This window comes from Lissotriton helveticus, chromosome 5_1, assembly GCF_964261635.1.
Source record: "Lissotriton helveticus chromosome 5_1, aLisHel1.1, whole genome shotgun sequence".
Taxonomy (NCBI): Eukaryota; Metazoa; Chordata; class Amphibia; order Caudata; family Salamandridae; genus Lissotriton; species Lissotriton helveticus.
In genome coordinates this window covers 229987544-230005263 of record NC_136065.1, presented here as the reverse complement: position 1 = coordinate 230005263, position 17720 = coordinate 229987544, and the positions used below count along the sequence as shown (strand labels likewise).

Genomic DNA, 17720 nt, shown 5'->3' with positions numbered 1-17720 from the left:
TGGCAGCGGACCTGGGGGATGCGCCTTAGCAGAAACTCCAGTTGTTGCCAAGCTGCAGGGGTGAACATGAATTCCCTCCCACTGGGTTCTGAAGGGTGACGATTAGGGAGGACGGAACCATGCAACTGAACACTATAGAACTACCAGACATGAAACAATGCACTGCCCGCAGTTGCCACTGGATAGACCTTGAGCCCTACGTTTGACTTTGTGCCTGACACCATTGTTGCCCTGGAGGTGGGGCTGGGAAGTGGCTGAGCGGTGATGTATATAGTCCGCAACCATGTGTGGACTCATCTGAGGGCTGGTCTGATGTATGCCTGGTGGGTGTAGGAATACTCCTGGCACAAGTGGGGAAACAGATTTATTTGTGGTCTTGTAATGAGGTCAAGTGTGGCAGGGCTGGGTCACCTGCATTGCTGAGGCCTGGCCGCGGATGATAATGGGTTGCGGTCAGGGTGCATAGTCTCGCCTGGCGAGAATGATGTAATTAGCGGACCTCCAGTAGGATAAATATAGATGTGGATGCCTAGACGGAACACTGGCTGGTGGAGAGTGTTAGCAGATTCCTATTGGATGGGCTGGGATGCTGTGCTCGTCCTGGCACATACACTGGGTGGGCATAGCTAGTCGAATGGTTGCCCTATTTTTGCCAGTGGGTGGATGAGTTTGTTTGGTTTGTATTGTTTCTTTGAGTTCTTAGTTCAACAGCAGGTGGAGGGCGTAGGAGCTGGAGGGGGGAGGCACATACTTGCATTCCTCAACGATGATGGGGGTGATTTGGTGTTCAGAGATACAGGGTACTTACCTTCTCTAAACCACACAAAATGTAAATAGAATGCCTACCAATAAATTCCCCTGGACAATGCAGGTGCTTACTATGGGTCTACTATTTCTCCCTTAAGATAAATCTACACTTTTGGACTTCACTCGGAACATAGAACTGTTATACTTGCCTTCATCTTCTAATTCTGTGTTCTTGACAATAATGAGAGATATGTGTGCTTCTTACTGTGCACTATCCACATAGTTTGGTGATGGGTGGTCAGCACACTTCTATGGTTATTGTTTTTGGAACTTACCTTTTGGAGGTAGGTCGTCACATTTCTGGGCCACTGTACATATTCCCCCTATAACCTCCTGCTTTTTCCTGTCTTTAGCCTCATTACACCTCTCTGCAACGCAGCCCCCTGGCGCGTTTGCAGAGGGGGAACTAATTCCTCTTGCATACTGGGGGTCCCTGGGGGCCAACTAGCTCACCAGAAGCCTCCAGTATGCGCCAGGGGACTGTGTTGCAAAGAGGTGTAAATAGGGGCGTGACCTCATTACAGTTTAAAATACTGCTAAAATCAGTGTCAATAGATTCACATTGTGATTTAGGCAATTAAAAACCGGGAGACAGTGCAAAAGCATGTAATAGTGCAAATTGAAATACATGTGCAAAATGCGCCAAGGCTGTGCAAAAACTGCAGTGTTCACCATACCAACGTGTGCCTGACACATATTTTATAGTTGTAAAACAATGTCCATGTATACACCATTTTAGAAAAAAATCATACATATTGATTAAAACCTTATGGCTACTTCAAGCAATGTAGTTGAGCGAAAGCGGTAGCAGTCTACTCTTCCAATCTATGTAGCTAGCAATAAAAATATATGCTAAATAACTAGTGGAACCGCTCGCATGTGCCTAGGTTAACTGTAGTTTAGTCATCTGGTGGTGTACCAGAATACACATACACCATCCTAGAAGTTTGGATATTGTATCATAATCCTCTTAGTGAGGTTACACAACCAATTAGAAATGGAAGTATAGAACAAATATATGGTCAGCCCAGCCGGGAAGGAGCTTGCTGGTCAATCCCCAGTATCAATGGCCTATGTAAAAAAAAAAAAAAAACAATGCGTATTAAGTCTAGAATCTATGCAACAACTGAAAAATACTGAATAGATTGATTGATCTTGCTCCAATATAACCACTCACTGACAAGATGTTGTAAATGGGAATCGGGTGTGTTAGGCCCATGTGGGCGAAATACGGTGCAAGGATCAACAATATGTCCAATCTGCCCTTAAAATGGTCACAAAATCATAGTACATAATGTGTATAAACATAACTGACAAAAAAGAGAGTGAAGTGCAAGTGGGTCACAAGGACCAACCATTGTGTAAAGCGTGTACAATGCAAGAATACCTAAAAAACTTTCACATGTACAGCCGACTCATTAAGTACGGCGATCAGATCTTAAATGAAAGCTGCTACATTGAATATGGATACGTAAAATATGGACCCTGAACTGCTAAAGGAAGTAAATTATAAGCAGGTGTACATGTCTTCACTCGAGTTTAATCCATTGGGTGTCTTGGAGTCTAGCTCCAGGATGTACCTCGTTTCATGTTTTTTGAGCTGCGCCTCGCGGTCACCCCCGCGGCGCAGTTGTGGAACCATGTCCACCACAAAAGAACTCCAGGATACTCCCGTGGGCCTCCTTAAAGTACCTAGCAACCGGGTAGGCCGCATCGTTGTTGCTGATGGCACGCATGTGCTGGAGTATACATTTGTGAACCTGCAATTTGGCACTACCAACATATTGCAGGCCACACGTACACTCCAGCACATACACCGCAAAATCGGATTTGCATGTCAATTTCTTAGATATGGGCACAGGTACGTCACTGAAAGGAGTATTGTATGACGTTGTATTCCTGCCCAGCTTGCAGGCTTTGCAGGAAGTACATTTGATGAAACCCTTAGTGGTTTGCAACCAAGACCTATTGGTGCAAACCTCTGGACTGCTCTTTACGAGCATGTCATTTATGGTACGTGCCCTGCGAAATGTGATTTTGGGGGTTTTGGGTACTGTACCACAAATGACTGGATCACCCTGCACAAGGACAATTTTTTCGGGATGATCTTACGCAGTTGTTTGTGTTGCCGAATGTATGTTGTTATCAATCTGGGTTGATTTGTTGTTAGACACAGTGTACTGGGCAGATAAGCTGTATTCTGGCCTAATGCTGACATGCGAGGTATCAAGTTGGCTTTGTTATTAGCTATGTCTAGCATGCTCGCCGAGTAGCCCCTAGCTAAAAATCTGTCCTTGCTTTTAAGTTAGGCCTGTGTACACTCAAAGTCAGTGCTGCAGATGCGCCTGATGATCAGCATCTCCCCATAAGGGATGCTGCGAATCAGATGATCCGGGTGGTGGCTGGTGGCATTTAAAACCGTATTTCCTGCTGTAATTTTGCTGTGTAATCTGGTCTCCAATTTGTTGTCCTTGATGTATACTTCTACATCTAAGAAGTTCACAGAAGCCATGCTCATATGACCTGTGAATTTGAGGTTAAGATTATTCACATTGATCTCTTCAATTAATGTATTGGCTGCAGATTCAGAGCCTCTCCAGATGATAAACAGAACATCTATGTAGCGATACCATGCTACAATGTGGTTGGCTATAGTGTGGTCAAACTTAATTCTAAGGACTTGCTCCTCCTACCGCCCCATGTGCAGACAGGCGTAGCTGGGGGAGAAGGAAGCCCCCATTGCCACAACTCTCATCTGTTGGAACACTTGACTCTGAAAAAGTAAGTAGTTATTATTCAAACAACTTTGTATCATGTCTACCAGCATCTTGTTATGATTCAACATATGAGCAGGTTTGGTCCCTAAGTAGTGTTCCACTGCTCGGACTCCATCCAGGTGGTGTATGCTGGTATACAGCGCTGCTACATCAAGAGTTATTAACAGAAAATCTTCTTGCCAGATTATGGTTTGAATTTTCCTTAGGAAATCCCCCGTGTCCTGTAAATAAGATGGTAAACTTTTGACATGTTCTTGGAGAAAAAAATCAATATATCGTGAGGTATTCTTCAAGATACTGTTTTTGGCAGAGATGATTGGTCTCCCAGGTGGTTTGTCAGGATCCTTGTGCACTTTTGGAATTAAATAAAAACGGGGATAACGGGGTGGTTAGTCTTCAAAAACTTAAATTCATCGCTGCTGAGCAACCCGCACTTTTCCAAGAGAGCAATTTGATGTTGAAGTTATTCCAGGCTGATTTCACGGTTGACCAATCACAGCGCCTATAGCATTGTCGGTCGTTGAGGTGTTGCAATGCCTCTTCCATGTACATGGACCTGGGCCAGAGGACAATATTGCCCCCTTTATCGGATTGGCGTATCACCACATTGTTGTTGCTTTGCAATTTTTTCATTAAACTCCCATAGCAATTATTCTTATTGCGTTGTTTACACCGAGTCTGCAGAGTGACAGTGTGCAGTTTTTTGATTTGTCCTGTCACCAATTCTTTGAAAACCTCGATGTTGTCATGCATCAAGATGTAGATTTAGGTTTGAATCCTGTGAATCCTGGTATGTTTAATCTTGGCTGCTCAGCGGTATCTGAAGTAATTCCATCAATAGTGCCTTCCCTGCTCAAATCCTGCAGATCACAGAGCAATTCATATTCGCCAGCGGTGACAGTAGATGGACTAGAGCTAGATGCAATAACTGGTTCTTGTGGTATACGGTTCTTACTTTTGTTGAGTACCTGGAAAATATATATATATATATATGTATATGTATATATATATATGTATATATTACCTACTGGCGGTCGCCAGTAGGTATATATAGTTAGGATTTTTTCTCTATGGGATTTTTGAAAATTCTATGTCTAATAACTTTGGCGTTTGTGGACGGAATTGGCTGAAATTTTCAGGAAAATGGCACATTTTGTTTCTGAGCAGCCCTTGAAAATTTGGGGGGGGTTCGTCAAGGGGGGGCCGAGAAAAAAGGGGGGTCCCAAAACGTGTTTTTAACATTGAGTTTTCCATAGGGCGGTTGGCCTCACTTTTAGCCCGAACGGCTGAATGGATTTGCACGAAACTTGGCAAAATTGTAGGGACTGGTAGCCCGATATGCCTTTGCTAGGTCTCAATATATGTGCTCCAGTGGATTTTGAGAAATTAACGTTCAAAAAAAGATATATATCTGTAACAGCGGACCCGGCAGCGCTCCGGTTCGCGGACTTTTCGCGGTACGGAGCTTTGTGAAGCGAAGCTGATTGGTTCTCCGGCGTCTGTGAACATTCCAAACAGTCCGTAGCGGCCGCCATCTTGTCTCTCGGTAGGATCGAGAGACAAGAGGAGGCCAAAGCGAAGGGGCAAATGACCATAAGGGGGCATAGTAGATCCTCGCTGACCCCCTAGGTTTGATGTGGAGGTTTTAAAAGGGCCCCGCGGGGCAAAAAAAATAATAATAATAATAATCGAACGGCTGAATGGATTTGCACGAAACTTGGTAAAATATTAGGGACTGGTAGCCCGATGTGCCTTTGCTAGGTCTCAATATATGTGCTCCAGTGGATTTTGAGAAATTAACGTTCAAAAAAAGATATATATCTGTAACAGCGCTCCGCTTCGCGTAACGGAGGTTTGCGAAGCTGATTGGTTCTCCGGCGTCTGTAAACATTGCAAACAGTCCGTAGCGGCCGCCATTTTGTCTCTCGGTAGGATCGAGAGACAAGAGGAGGCCAAAGCGAAGGGGCAAATGACCATAAGGGGGCATAGTAGATCCTCCTTGACCTCTTAGGTTTGATGTGGAGGTTTTAAAAGGGCCCCGCGGGGCAAAAAAAAATAAAATAATAATAATCGAACGGCTGAATGGATTTGCACGAAACTTGGCAAAATTGTAGGGACTGGTAGCTCGATGTGCCTTTGCTAGGTCTCAATATATGTGCTTCAGTGGATTTTGAGAAATTAACGTTCAAAAACAAGATATATATCTGTAACAGCGCTCCGCTTCGCGGAGATAAAATTATATCTGTATTACCTAGCTGTTGCTAACACCAGTTAGCGACGGCTAGTAGGAGATAGCGACCATCTTGGGCCCCACTTTGCATGTGAGTGATATTTATCACTAATGACATGCAAAGTGGGCATGCCAAGATGTTAGCGACTGGAAACAGTCGCTAACATCGCTATCTCCTATTATCAACTTTTGGAAATATTCGCGATAAGCGCGAATATCTCCAAAAGCTAGCACCTGCCCTGAGCAGTTCTTAGCCATGTTATCCAATGGGAGGTGGATAACATGGCTAAGAGCATTAGCTCGGTAATGCATGAATATCGCTGAGTTTTCAGCGATATTAATGCATTGCGGTCGTTTTTTATCGTATTTGCGATAAACCTTGATAATAGCAAGGTTTATCTGCGATAATTTCTGACGATGCTTAGCGGTAAAAAAATCGTTGCTAAGCATCGTTAGGGATAAATATCGCTTAACTTTGGTAATATGCCCCAACGTCTGTTAACGTTCGATTCGAAGGAAATCAGGAAGTGTTGAAAAACATTGTCTGCGCCATCTTGTCTTTTTTCAAATGCCACACTTTTGTCGTGCACGGCAGTCATTTTAGATGCCTTGACCAGACCCACTCTGTGCACGCTGTCGATCCTTAGCATGGCTCCCCACCCTCGCAAGCATCTCCCCAGGCAGTGGTCACCCCCGCTCTCTGTCTTATGCATGGGTAATAAACCTCCCCCCATCTGCGCTGCTCTTCCCTGAGAATCACACCCTGTGCCCGCCCGACACCTCCCTTTCGCCCTATTCACTACAGCACCCTCTGACACTCCTTTTCCTCTGTGTCCGATTGTCCAGGCCGGTCCTAGGGTATCAGCTAGCCCTGCAGATGTAGTTTATGGCCCCAGCTGTAAAGAATCACCCCTCTTCAAAGGAGTTATAGTAGATCAAGGCCCACACTCGATGAGATCCGTCACAGCAGACGCGTTCCTATTATCTGAAAACCATCCTGTATTGTGATTGGGGAGGGGACCGAGCCTGAAGCGGAAGATTCCAGGGATGACTCTTTGTACATCAAAGTTTTTACAATTATGTGTCACATTAAAAATATATAGCACTCCGACAAAGTAGTAAGATTATAAAACTTTAATAACTTATAAATATATACAAGAAAACAAAAACAGTAATAACATATAAACATTTTTAGGGAAAAACAACGAAGTAGCGGTCGGCTGTGCGAATAGTCCCAACGCAGCACAACGTCCAGATTTCTGGCGTGGGGCGTCGCGGGGGGTGGGTCATCAGTAGCAAACTGTTGTGCGAATAGTTCCAAGGCAGCAGAACGATGGCACCAAGGTGATGTCCAGTAAGTTGCCGCACTGGTTTTGGTATCCTACAATGCTGCTCCGAATAACGGTGTGGTGCGCCCCAGGGGAGGCGGCGTGAACGGGCCTCTCCAGGTGGAGTCTCATCTGTTGTAGTGGGGCGCCCCTTTACCGTTTCAGTTGCCATTCCGTCCGTTTTTGGTCCACTGTGTCAAGAGCCGCAATTCAGCTGAGTTGCGCCCACTCTTGCGGTGCAGCGATAGGCGGCTGTCACAGGACTCTCAAAATGGCGGCAGGCTGTTTCCTTTTTGGGCCTGGTCCACTGAAATGGCCCTGGGACACCTTGGAAATCGGACGCTTGTCTGCTAGGTCTTGGACCCCATTCTCGAAAGCGTCCCCTCTGCCTTGAGGATTCATCAAAAGTTTTGGGGGCCCCCGACTCCTGTAGGCTTCTGGTGGGGAGCGGCTGCCATGATTGCTCGCGGAATGACCACGACGGAGCTACGAGATGGTGGTGTTCTCATGCTGATGCCAGCTTCAGTCTGAAACATCCAGAAACAAGGTGGGGCTTTCATCGTTTGGGAGAAAAAAAAGTTTTCATCCAATGAAAAGTGTTGTTTTTAGGTCATATGATCAAGCCTTCCATCATTAGGAAACCAAAAGTAAAATGAACCAATGAAAAGTTTTATAAACAAGTCACATGACCTGTTATGCGGCATAGGGTATAAAATGCGGAGAAAATACGTTGGCACGTGAGGCGGCGTCAGTAGCGGACCGATGTGCGAATAGGCCGAAGGCAACACAACGCGCCAAGATCCGGATGGCACCGAGGTGGTGTCCAGCAAGTTGCAGCACTGGTGTGGCCATCCTACAATGCTGAAAGTCGGCGTGGGGCGCCCCGTTGGCCTGTGAGTTTGCGTCAGTAGCGGACCGATGTGCGAATAGGCCGAAGGCAGCACAACGCGCCAAGATCCGGATGGCACCGAGGTGGTGTCTAGTAAGTTGCCGCACTGGTGTGGCCATCCTACAATGTTGAAAGTCGGCGTGGGGCGCCCCGTTGGCCTGTGAGATGGCGTCAGTAGCGGACCGATGTGCGAATGGGGCCAAAGGCAGCGCAACAATATTTTCGGAATAGAAGACACCACAAGGCGCTGAGATGCCAAGATCCGGATGGCACCGAGGTGGTGTCTAGCAAGTTGTGGCACTGGTGTGGCCATCCTACAATGGTAAAAGTCGGCGTGGGGCGCCCTGTTGGCCTGTGAGATGGTGTCAGTAGCGGACTGATGTGCGAATGGGGCCAAAGGCAGCGCAACAATATTTTCTGACTGACACCACAAGGCGCTGAGATGCCAAGATCCGGATGGCACCGAGGTGATGTCTAGCAAGTTGCTGTACTGGTGTGGCCATCCTACAATGGTAAAAGTCGGCGTGGGGCGCCCTGTTGGCCTGTGAGATGGTGTCAGTTGCGGACCGATGTGCGAATGGGGCCAAAGGCAGCGCAACAATATTTTCTGTATGGAAGATACCACTAGGCGTTGAGATGCCAAGATCCGGATGGCACCGAGGTGATGTCTAGCAAGTTGCTGTACTGGTGTGGTCATCCTACAATGCTGAAACTCGGCGTGGGGCGCCCCATTAGCCTGTGAGATGGCGTCAGTAGCGGACCGATGTGTGAATAGGCCGGAACCAGCACAAGGCGCCAAGATCCGGATGTCACCGTGGTGGTTTCATAGTTGAGAGGCACTTCATCTGCAGTGGGGCGCCGAGATCCGGATGGCACCGAGGTGATGTCTAGCAAGTTGCTGTACTGGTGTGGTCATCCTACAATGCTGAAACTCGGCGTGGGGCGCCCCATTAGCCTGTGAGATGGCGTCGGTAGCGGACCGATGTGCGAATAGGCCGAAGGCAGCACAACGCGCCAAGATCCGGATGTCACCGTGGTGGTTTCATAGTTGAGAGGCACTTCATCTGCAGTGGGGCGCCGAGATCCGGATGGCACCGAGGTGATGTCTAGCAAGTTGCTGTACTGGTGTGGTCATCCTACAATGCTGAAACTCGGCGTGGGGCGCCCCATTAGCCTGTGAGATGGCGTCAGTAGCGGACCGATGTGCGAATAGGCCGAAGGCAGCACAACGCGCCAAGATCCGGATGGCACCGAGGTGGTGTCTAGTAAGGTGCACTGGTGTGGCCATCCTACAATGTTGAAAGTCGGCGTGGGGCGCCCCGTTGGCCTGTGAGATGGCGTCAGTAGCGGACCGATGTGCGAATGGGGCCAAAGGCAGCGCAACAATATTTTCCGAATAGAAGACACCACTAGGCGTTGAGATGCCAAAATCCGGATGGCACCGAGGTGGTGTCTAGCAAGTTGCTGTACTGGTGTGGTCATCCTACAATGCTGAAACTCGGCGTGGGGCGCCCCATTAGCCTGTGAGATGGCGTCAGTAGCGGACCGATGTGCGAATGGGGCCAAAGGCAGCGCAACAATATTTTCTGAAGAGAAGACACCAAAAGGCGCTGAGATTCGGTTACCACCGAGGTGATGTCTAGCAAGTTGCCGCACTGGTGTGGCCATCCTACAATACTGCTCCGAATAACGGCGTGGGGTGCCCGAAGGGGGGGGGGGCGGCGTGAACGGGCCTTCCTAGGTGGAGGCTCGTCTGCTGTAGTGGGGCGCCCCTTTACCGTTTCAGTTGCCATTCAGCTGAGTTTCGGCTGCTCTTGATGCTACAGCGACAGGCGGCTGCAACAGGACTCTCAAAATGGCGGCCTGTTCTTTGGATTTGGGCCTGGTCCACTAAAATGGCCCTGGGACACCTTAGAACTCAGACGCTCGATTTTTTTTTCCTTTCCTGTACATGCAAAAAAAGGTAAATGCCCGGTACGTTACACGCTTCATCTGCCACGATGAACTCTCCAGAGGAACCGAAAAAAAATATAGTTATGGTAACTATACCATGCATCGTCATATGGAGAGGTGGCACCAATTAATTATAGTGCTGCATAAAAGAGAGATTTGGAGGAGAACCCCTGACCTGCTAGTACATTCATCAAAGAAGTGGCACTGACAGCATCGGAGGCAAGGGAAACGGTCCCAAATATTTAGAAGAACTTTGGAAAGATTAAAATGACATGTTTAGATTGTGGCAAATTAATTTCATGTGGACAGATGAGTGTTACTCTAATAAATACAGCATATGAACATCATCATAGTCGATGGTTGGTAGAGACATTTTGACTATATCCTGGACCTGCCCGTCCTCGCCCAAAATGGCGCCGGAATAAATGGGACTCGTAACTCCTTGTTGTGTACTGGTTGCAGAACCTTGAAATCACGAGATACGTATGCAGTTTTGAAGCACATGGCGGGCGGGGACGAGAATTGATTGAATATTTCGACATCCCTATTGATATTAAGTTCTGATGTGTTATTGATTACTGTACTATTGAAAGTTCGAATTAACGTCACCCATGGTACTTGCCCGCAAATGTATATCTAGATAATTTTATTGTAACTGGCCCTGTCGTATTTTAATTATAAAATGTACGTCCACCGATTCCGTAACTGTTAGACACCTTAGTTCTTGCAACCTAATGGCCCGCCCGTTACGTTCCTCTACAGTGTAAATGTCTACTCATCATATACGATTACAGTTTGCTCCGTGGCCGGCCCACGTGGTTATAGGCTCGTATTTGTATAATGAAATTTTCACAATAAAGGTTTTTAAAAGAAAACATGGTAGTAGTATATACATTGGTAAAGTTTTTAATAATAGTCACTGTTTTAGAATCATTAAAAGGCAAGTGAAATAAAGCAGACCAATTACATGAAGGGTAAAAGGTATAATACGAAGGAACGCAGTAAAGATAAATGGTCAAGGGCTGTTGTGTTTTCTATTCCTGCAACATAAAGTGATCGATAAGAATCTCATATTCAGGCGTATCGGCGACTAAGACAGCAGGTCGACCCTCTTTTGCTCAACGGCTCCGTCATGGGACGAAGAAACGCTCTTTTTCTCGAAAAAAGAATATATTTTACTTGCAGGACAGTTGTAAATTTTCCGGGAAAGTACATTAGCCTGGAACATTATAACATATATTTAAGAAAAAATAATGTTCGGAAGTAATAAAAAGCGTAATTTTTAGGTCATATGACCAAGCCTTTCATCATTAGAATAAGAAAAGTAAAATGAACCAATGAAAAGTTTTATTAACAAGTCACATGACTTGTTATGCTTACGTTACGCGCTGCGCGCCCCGGATGACTTCCGGATGCGCTAACGCGGCGCGTCATATGACGCATTACGCGACAACGCAGGTCCAAAATATAGTCAAAATGTCTCCACCAACCAGCGGTCGGAACACAACCCCTTTCAGCAGGCTAAATAGTTCTGTTAAATGACAACAGAAGGGACAGGCAACAAGAACCATTAGTCAAAGAGGGGAGGGCTAGTTCTTCTCTACCGGGTTACATTGGGGCGCTACCGGAACTGATCGAATTGGTAGTCTACAGTGTTTCTGGATGTTTCAGACTGAAGCTGGGGTTAGCATGAGAGCAGCACCATTTCGTAGCTCCGTCGTGGCCATTCCGCAACCAATCATGGCAGCCGCTCTTTATCGTTATTTTGGGCGGGGTGGGTGGCGGAGCCGAGCTGTTTTGCAGCCATCATTGTGTGGAGTTCAGTTCATTTCACTAGTTTTGTATTTGTCATGAGGGGTTGTTCCTAATGTTTCTATTTTAGCGAGGTCAAAAAGAGATCCCATTAGTGGCCTACTGATTTTGCTCGATTCCTTTTCTTTTTTTTTTACACGATTTTTCGTTATCTGCAAAGACTAAACAGAGTATTGCGACTCTGTGTTTGTTTGTAAATAGAGAATGAACCAAAGAGAACCAATTCTAAAACAGTAAATACTTGGATAACAATCAATCAAATGGAGAGAGAAGCAGGCACGACGTATTACAACGGGGGCAAAGGCCTGCGTTAACTACCCTTCACTATGTGCAAAGAGAGAGTACTCCTAATAGAAATGAGGGGGGGGGGCACCATTCAAAGCAGATCAGTGTGCATAAACACGAAAATGTTTTCACTTACCACGTACTTGACATTCGACAGCTTATGATATTTGCTATTAAAAAACCATTGAAATTCACTGAAAAAACCATAGGTTATAGACCATATATAGTTAGGAATTAGCATTTACAAAACCTTGAAAATTCACTGAAAAAACCATAGGTTATAGACCATATATAGTTAGGAATTAGCATTTAAAAAACCTTATTTTACTCACACAAAACCATTGAAATTCCATATATAGTTAGTTGCACTAACTATATATCGCGCACCCGCAATCCACTGCTGATGATGTCACATATTACATCATTAATGACATGGTCAGTGACATCACTGATGACATCACTGATGACATCTCAAATGACATCACTGATGACATCACTGATGACATCTCATTTGACATCAATGACCACATCACTGATGATATCATTCATGTGACAATACAATGCATCTCCTCACATTTTAATATAACCTCTGTTTCACCCAGTGTTAAATACAGAGTATAATTTTTGAAACCATTGACACACCAATACTAGTTACTACATACGTACTCACTGATTCCTACGTCTACACACACATTCACTCATTCACCCATACAATCATTCATACATACAATCACTCATCTTTACAACACTATCATATGCACTCATACACCCATACAGACACTCACACTCTGCCACTCATCCATGGAGTTACTCACACACCTAGTCAGTCCTGTAAAGAATCAATCACACTTCCATTTTCTTGTCTATACAGTTAAACATAGAGCACCTTACATTTTCAAACATATACTAACACATACTTACTTTCTTATACAATCATTGATACAAGTACACATTGATCTGCACAGAGTCACACACCTCCCAGCCAGCCACACACACACTCAGTCTCCCATACAAATACTTGGACAATCAATCAATAACCCATATAGTTAATCATATAGCTACTGATCAACACATGCAGCAGTTTACAGAACAACAGACATAATGATGCACAAATTAAGACAGTTTAGTCACTAACCCATGCACTCAGTGAGACACATTTAATCACTCACTCATACATTCAGTCATGCACCTACTAAATCCTTCGTCCAGACAGTTATACATCTACTCATTCTTCAATATGTAAAACATATTTAAACTTTACAGAAACACACAGTCACTGGATGATGTCATCAGTGATGTCATCAGTGATGTCATTTGAGATGTCATCAGTGATGTCATCAGTGATGTCACTGACCATGTCATGAATGATGTAATATGTGACATCATCAGCAGTGGATTGCGGGTGCGCGATATATAGTTAGTGCAACTAACTATATATGGAATTTCAATGGTTTTGTGTGAGTAAAATAAGGTTTTTTAAATGCTAATTCCTAACTATATATGGTCTATAACCTATGGTTTTTTCAGTGAATATATATATATATATATATATATATATATATATGTAATATATATATATGTGTTATATATATATATATGTGTTATATATTCAACAAACACCTCGTCACTCAGTCCAAGAAAGAGCCCGCACTCCACAATGTCAATTTTGCAATCGAAATTTAATCAGCTTTGCCGACTCGTTTAGACCGGAATGTCTTCGTCAAAGCTCTACAACAAAGTGATTAGTGCCCTAGTTCCTTTAAAATTAATGTGTCATTGTTACAAAGTGAAGATAATGAAAAGACTTTCAGTCATTCGTAAAGCACAACAATTCATATTGATGCAACACTGCCACCATAATTATAACTTGGGACATTTGCTACATAGTCCTGTGGCTGGTAACAGTACAACAATCTAATTCACACAGTTGGCATTAGACCTGCATCAAAAATATATTTCTCAGTGGAAAGCGAAACCCGAGCGTTATCAGGCACGGCAGCTCTAAATACATCGCCAACTGGCAGGCATATTGCATGATTGTAAATTAATAGATGTTAGGTGCATTTAACAGCTACATTTTCCTGTGGTTAGTAACAACACGAAAACTGAAATTACACAATTGCCATTAGCTCAACTTCAAATAGCAAGTGCTGAAACAACTGAGTGACAAGAGGGAAATAAGTGTACACCTAGTGAAATATAGAAAAAGCAAAGGAAAATACAGAAAACACATACAAATCAAATCTGTATGGGCAGCATCCTAACATGAAACAACTAGTTTATGGCTGAGGCTACTGGGTGTCAGCGGGGCATACGAATTTTGACTATTGCATCAAACAATATGAAACCTGTGGACCCAAAAATAGGGTTAATCAATGACTAACAAAGGGGAACATCAACTTTTATTCTCTCTGACCTGGTGTCTGTGACACCCTATTGCCAGGTATGAAATCCAGAAATAACCAATAAAGAAAAAGGGAAAGCAAGGAAAAAGGAAGAGGTAGAAGACAAAGGATACTGCTGGTCTGATTGATCATCCAATGTGCATGTGATGTTCCTCGTCCTGATTAAGGCCCACAGGATGTCAAGTGTTGAGCATGATGATGTACTCTGACTCCTTTATTCTCAGAATGCGCACACTGTTGCCACCTCTCATGTTCGTCACAACCCTGTCAATCCCAAAGAATGAAATGTTAGGAGAATCTGTTGCATGTACCTGATGCCAATGGCATGCAGCAGGATAGTTGGCATCCCAGTTTTTTTATGCACGACAGTGTTCCAGTATCCTCTTTTCCACCAAAAAGATAGTACTGCCTACGTACTGCAGACTACAGGTGTAGACCAGGACATAGATCACAAAGTCACTGTTGCAATTTATAAACCTCTTGATCGCGACTTCCCTGCCCGTTGGTAGTGTGAACGTTTTTTTGTTGGTGCTATGGGAACATGTCTTACACCAGGGGTCCCCTTTACTGTAATTGGAGCTACTTGTGATCAATGGAAATCGTCCCGAGCTATTAATATTAGAGTTGTACTAGTGGCCATATCGGACAATATTACAAAAGTAGCCATCATATACAAAATTAGCATCAGGCAGGGTTACCAGCAGCAGTGTAAAAGACTATGTCAATTTGGCATGCATCTAAATGGGTAATGCATAACATGTATGTAATGACCCTGGCACCAAGGTAATAAGTCTCCCCAATGCCACATCATTTATCACTCAACCATCAACTTTAAATATAGTTTGGAAATTCATCCATTTTTCTCTAAACATCAGCCTATAAGTTCTGAAAATACACACATTTCAATTTTGCTATACATATATCAGTTCAACCCAGCCAAAGCTTCTAATTTAGTCGTTTCGGCTGGACAACGGAGAACTACTACATATAGCTGGAGAGCTACCAGTAGGAGAAGCATGCCTTACTTCTATCACACTTAAAGAACCCCTTGTGCCATGATCCTGAATCTGCTGGTCGTTTCATGGGGTAGCTGTGTACTAACATGTCTTTTAGTGAACTTCTCGTCCAGTATGTTACCAAGGGGCGAGAGCTCACCAAATCGCCTACGATTGGTTCAATCTTACCAGGTGCCAATGTTTTGTTAGCACCCGTCTGACTGAGTCCAACTTGCTGTTAAAAGCCCTGATGAGTCTCACTTCCTTGCCTTCCCCTTTCTTTTATTTCTGTGTTAGTAGGCTGTACCATGCTGACACCCTCGACCTTTTTACAGGCTGCCGTGATGACCTTTCCTGGGAAGCCTCTAGATTTGAATCTCCCCACCATTCTTGCCTGTTCAGTTTTAAATGTCTCAGGGGTGCTGTTATTCCTTTTAGCTCTATGCATCTACCCAGCGAAGATGCTCCACTTCAGTTTCAGATGATGGCAGCTGCAGGCATGTAAAACACTATTGCCGGCAGTGCTTACCTAAAGAGGTTGTCTGTATAACACAATCTTCTACTCTGATTAGTACATCTTGTAACTCCATAGTTGTTCTATGTGTCTTGTATTTTAAATTTGAGATTCAAAATTACTCACAATCCAAATAAAAAAAGCATCCAAAACTTTCTGTGAACCATCCTAAATTTAAAAAAGATCATCAATATATGTGTTGGGTCCAATTCTCATTTGCTTCTATCGAGATGTACTAAGCCTCCTTCCGCCCCATGAAAATGCCTGCATAACTGAGAGCAAAACAACTTCCCCATCGCAGTCCCAATACGTTGCTTAACTATTAGTTTTCAAGAAGAAAAAAGATATGTTCTAGGCAGTACCGTTGTGTATGAAAAAACAAGGGACAACCTATTCACCCAGAACCAGGGTACTTTACAGTTTAACAGAAAACAACGGTTCCTATGGACAATTAACAAATGATACTTTATTGTATAACCGCACAATCACAATAATCGAAGGCAAAGAGATTTCTGAAAGACAAACGGCATATAACACGAATTTTATATGAAAATATGTTTTATGTAATGTAATCACATTTTAAATCCAGCGCATGGTATCCTAGACAGAACCGTAGCATGCTAAGTGTCATGGAGTGAACATATAAGAAAATCTGTTTGTCCCTGAAGAAGTGTTTGCAGGTCTTTATACCTAGATCAATGCAAGAGTATAAGGACACAACAACTATGGTCATAAGGCTGTAACTTGGTTGCCACAGGATGTTTTGGATTTTCGTTATAATGCCCATACTGTCCCTACAGTAAGCTGGTAAGCTTAGGATGTAGGGATGAAGAAAGACGTCAAGATAGATGTAGGTGTTCTCCAACAAACAGTTATTAGCAAATCTAATGGGCCTGCCTGGTGGATCTGTGGCATGGTTGTGTATTCTTGGCAGCATCTAAAAACATGGTGCAGCTGGTTTCATCACCATTACAAAATGTAAGCCCCACCACATTCAGTAGGCCCTGTTCATGCCAGTTGGTGAGCCAGGTATGGTATTGTGTGATAATTTGTTTGTATGTTGTCACTGATGACCTGACATAACTGCCTTTTAGCCTCTTGCTGTATTTATTCACATCCTATAACACAAAATTGCCAGCCTAATGACAAATGAGGTGTCTCTGCTCAAAATATCAAGAGCCAAAAGCTGCCCTGCTCTTGAATTCCTGGCATACCCATTTCTGCTGTCCTTCCACAAACGTAAGCGCTTATGGGTCATAGTCTCCTGGACTATATCGATATTATCATGTGAGTCACATGATTACACTTAGATTCTGGTCTAAAATCATTCCTGTTGGTCTTATCTATTTTTAGACCAAATTACATAACTCTCTCCGCCTCCCAATCTTTACCTCCAAATTCAAATTTTCTCAGTGCAACCAGACCTTCAATATCACTAGTACAAAGGTTATCATAGGTTGGATCGTACACAATATCAACAATATTAGCCCCAACTTTCCGCTTTATTTAGGTTGCTTTCTGATTAACAGGAAAAGGTCAAAGCGAGTCTTGGAATAGTCAAACTTGGCAATGGAACTAAAGGATAGCCCCAATTCCAAAAGAGAATTTAATAACTGTTAAATTGTTCTCACCCATTATTTGTTCTTCTTGTTTTATCATGTATTTCTCCGATGTGGCAAGCTTTCTTTTTGCTCTAGTTTCTCCTCTGCTGATTTTCCTCCTCCA

General features: G+C 44.0%; 1 protein-coding gene across 2 annotated transcripts in view; it reads left to right on the top strand.

The window, feature by feature from the left end:
- The window catches only part of TMEM141 (transmembrane protein 141), a 143048-nt gene that overhangs the window by 114497 nt on the left and 10831 nt on the right, over positions 1-17720 (top strand). The gene's annotated exons all lie outside the window — the stretch shown is intronic.